The sequence below is a fragment of the Porites lutea genome, chromosome 13, assembly GCF_958299795.1.
Source record: "Porites lutea chromosome 13, jaPorLute2.1, whole genome shotgun sequence".
Taxonomy (NCBI): Eukaryota; Metazoa; Cnidaria; class Anthozoa; order Scleractinia; family Poritidae; genus Porites; species Porites lutea.
In genome coordinates, this window is record NC_133213.1 from 13574302 (window position 1) to 13578462 (window position 4161).

The 4161-nt window shown below is 45.4% G+C and overlaps 1 long non-coding RNA gene across 1 annotated transcript; it reads right to left on the reverse strand.

Moving 5' to 3' along the window:
• Window positions 1–487: 487 nt before the first annotated feature.
• On the reverse strand, window positions 488–2720 carry LOC140922229 (uncharacterized). The gene is made up of 3 exons (XR_012164086.1): window positions 2586–2720; window positions 1999–2096; window positions 488–1008 (listed from the first exon to the last, which is right to left on the reverse strand). It is a non-coding gene; the product is annotated as an uncharacterized lncRNA (long non-coding RNA).
• Between the last annotated feature and the right edge of the window lie 1441 nt (window positions 2721–4161).

A 4161-nucleotide genomic window follows, 5' to 3' on the forward strand; every position in this document is an offset into this window, starting at 1 on the left:
ATATCATATTAATATCAAACGTTTCTACTTATTGTTTCTTTCTTGTAGCTTTCTTCCCCAATGCAGCTGCTTTCAAAGTTACCACCCCTGGTGCGTTCATCGTTGTTTGTGCGCCCCCTCTTAACGTGTCCACGTAAAACAAAAGCCACGGCCAAACGACTCCTACTGCGCAGTACAGGAAGTCAGCATTAGAGGCAGAAAAGGTAACTTTGTGGCAAGCGCAGTTAAAGGATGAACAGCGCTGCAGTAAAACTCCAGAACTAGCAACCCGTAAAAATAACAGGCCTCATACCACGTGACTATGGGTAATGTGAACAGTTCCGTGGTAGTGTAATCCTTAGAGGATTCTTCACTACAATGAAGCAAACACGTGCATTAAACGGTGTCTTAAAGGACTTAAAGGGTGACTTAAAGGGTTAAACTCAAACCAAGCCAGTGTTCACTAAGCCTGCGTGGCAGGCGCAAACGAATTACGGCGAGTGGGGTAAGTTATGCGCGAGAGAGAAACGGACACGCGCGAGTCCTCCTCTCTCGACCTGCCGTTCTTTCTTTCAAACTTTCTCGTGCGCGTGCGACGCAGGTTATAAATGATCACTTGGTAATAAATATTTCCAGACTTTGTTGCGGATTCATGGCACTTAGGCAACGTTATCAAGAAATTATTATCTATAAGGTAACATCCATGGTCATTGAACTCGGTGACGTCAATTTGCTTGCTGACAATTTCTCGTTAGTGCTGGTTATGATACCCTGGGAGCTCAAGACTTTTCATGCGCGGTTTCAGGTAGCGACTCTCGGCCTTCGGACGGAGATGTGTCGGCCGAAGCATCCCGCTCCACGCGAGAAAAACCTTTGATACCCAGGGTATGGTCAAATGGCGTCCACGGGGAACGGCATTAGGACAAGAAAAATAATAGAGAGAAGAGACAACTTACCAGTGGACAAGACAAAGAGAATAAAATGAGAAAATTGTGAACATCAACATCAAACAAACTTTAATTGGGCTTTCTGAAAAACAAAGGGACCAGTCACTGTATTAGTAAATGTAGCGTACAGGGCCCGCCCTGTTCCTGAAAGGCCAAATTAAAGCTAATCCAGGATTAAAATTTTCAATCAACAGTTGAATCTACCTTGAAAAAAGGTGATTTGAAAGATAAAAGTCCAGGCCCAAGTTATTCAAAAGCTGGCTAGTGCTATCCACCTGATAAATCACTATTCAGCGGATAAGTATTACGGAAATCAATTACGCTATCCGCTGGATAATGATTAATTTATCCGGTGGATAGCGCTATCCAAAGCTTGAACAACCGGGTGCAGGATTTTAGACAGTTTCGTTTCTGGTCACGTGATGATGGGTGTGGTCCGATGACGTCACCTACCGCGATATAAAATGACTAATGCATTACAAAAGGAGTATTAGTCTACGTTCACATGGCAACGGACGAAATTTTGACCGGTTGCTAGTTCGTGCGTTCACACAGAACCGCCTTAACCTCACAAAAATTAAGACACCTAGGTGTTGAAAGATTCGCGTGAAGAGAGCGAAAATATTGAACGGTTCTGTGTAAATGAAGTGTCCGTTCATATTTTTCAGTTGGTTGATCATTTGTCCTGTGCCGTGTGAGCCTACCCTAGGGGTTGATTTCCACTGTCGCGTTTTCCGTGCGAACGCACGTAAAATTAAAGAGCGTAAATGAAATAAAGGTAATGTACGAAAGATCACGCGTAAATGTAAAAGTTGAGCGAGGTTCAACTTTTACGTTTACACGTGACCTTCCGTTCATTGCCTCTATTTTATTTACGCGCGTAGAATTAACATGCCTACGCACGGAAAAACAACGCGACGGTGGAAATCCACCTTGAATTTTCTCCAGCAACATCCCCAAAAGATAGGTCAGAGGCCCCCCAAAGTGTGGCTAACCCTGGGGTAGCCATTCTTCGAGTAACCAGGCCTTACCGTTTATTTCAGGATATAAAAAGATTTATTTTTCTCTTTACCTTGGGCCTGAAAAAGCAGTGGAAACAGCGAGAGATGTCCTGTTGTGGATAAAACGAGAAACATCCGGGCAGCTCTCCTGTCTACTATGGCCAAAAGACTGAAAATTTCAAAAGAATAACGGAAACATCAAAATTTATTTCTCTTACGGTGGATACTGGCGATTTCATCACCCTGTCTACACGATCACCACCTAAAAAGAACTCTTTGTTTGGACCGCTAACAGTCACTTGAGATTTCCGCCCGGGTAAACATTTGAGAGCGAGCGAGCAAGGGAGCGAGGTAACTTCCTTCTCTTCGCTTAAGTTTCCCCTTCCTCCGCGTGCTTCCTTCCCAAAGTGTTCGCCCGCGCGGTAGTTCTGTTTATTGCAATCGTTTTAAGATTCTAAAACCTTGACAATACGACTAAACTTCAAAACAGTCGGTTTTGTGCAACGCGCCGGCGTAAAATACTCGCGCGAGCTCTGCGGAACGAAGGACGACGAGCTACAAGCATATCATGCTAAATGCAGCTAAGTATGACAGAATGACCGAACCAACCACAATACACGCCACAAAAATATAAACGAACGAAGGCTGTGGGCGCTACCTCAGAGGGATAATGACCATTAGAATAGCTTTCTCGTGCACATGCCAACCAAACAGGAAGGAACCGAACGCACACAAGATAAGACATCGAAGAAAGCCTGTCACTCCAGACGGTCTGAACCACACGTGAAGAAGGGCAGGCTAAAAGAGAGCAAAACATATAACTGTGTTACATGACGTGTCTGTGGACCCAGGGTGCTTAAAATTTACACAAACCACGCGGGTGGAATTCCTGTGCATAAACATAAAGCTATAAAATTTGACGTGCCGGAAGGAGAACAACACGCTACGGAGTATATCAAATTAGCTGAACAGACCAAAACGAGCCGAAAAATTGTATCGCTGTAAATCACAGCCCACATTTTCTGACGGTTCCAAAACGAAATGGCGCGTACCATTTAATTTTCCAACCGCAATTTCCGGTTTTTCCATGTAAAGGGTGTGTACGCCTGGGCTTTGGAATCCGGACTACAGCTCAAGGAATCCGGAATCCCAAGGTGCAAGTTGGTGCAGATTGGTGCAAGTTGGTGCGACTTGATGCAGTTTGGTGCAACTTGGTGCAGACTGGTGCAACTTGGTGCAGATTCGTGCAACTTTCTGCAGGTTGGTGTAAATAGGTGCAACTTGTTGGAGATTGGTCTAGTTTGATGCAGATTGGTTCACTTGGTGCAGTTTGGTGCAACTTGGTGCAGATCGTTTTAACTTGGTGCAGATTGGTGCAGTTTGGTGGAACCTTGTACCGTTTGGTGTAACTTTTTGCAGAGTGGTGCTATTTGGTGTAGATTTGTGTAGGTTGCTGGAACTTGGTGCATTTTGGTGCAGTTTGGTGCAACTTGGTGCAGGCTGGTGCATTTTGGTGCAGCTTTGTGGAACTTGGTGCAGTTTGTTGAAACTTTGAGCAGAGTGGTGCTTTTTGGTGCAGATTGGTGTAGGTTGGTGGAACTTGCTGCAGCTTGGTGCAGTTTAGTGCATCTTGGTGCAGATTGGTGCAGCTTGGTGCAGGTTGGTACAATTTGGTGCAACGTTTCGAAACGTTGTACAACGTGGTGCAGACTGGTGCAACTCGGTGCGGATAGGTTCAACATGGTGCAATGTGGTGCAGTTTAGTGCATCTTGGTACAGATTGGTGCGACTTGGTGCAGTTTGGTACAACGTGGTGCAACTTGTTGCAGATTGGTTCAATTTGGTGCAACGTGGTACAGTTTAGTGCATCTTGGTGCAGTTTGGTGCAACTTGGTGTAGATTGGTGCAACTTGTTGCAGATTGGTCTAGTTTGGTGCAGATTGGTGCAGTTTGGTGGAACTTGGTGCAGAGTGGTGCTCTTTGGTACAGATTGGTGTAGGTTGGTGGAACTTGGTGCCGGTTGGTGCAACTTAGCCTGAGTATTAGTATAGGCGTTTCTGGGGGGAAAGGGGAAAGATGGAAGCGAAAAAGGAGAGAGCTAAAGGAGAGAAACGCCTGACAGATGCTTTTACTGGAGCCTTCCACCCCCCCACAGCATGATTCGATACCACCCAATCCGAATCACCTCCGGTCATTGGGTTGTCACCTTCACTTGTCAAAGAGCTCGCTAGAAA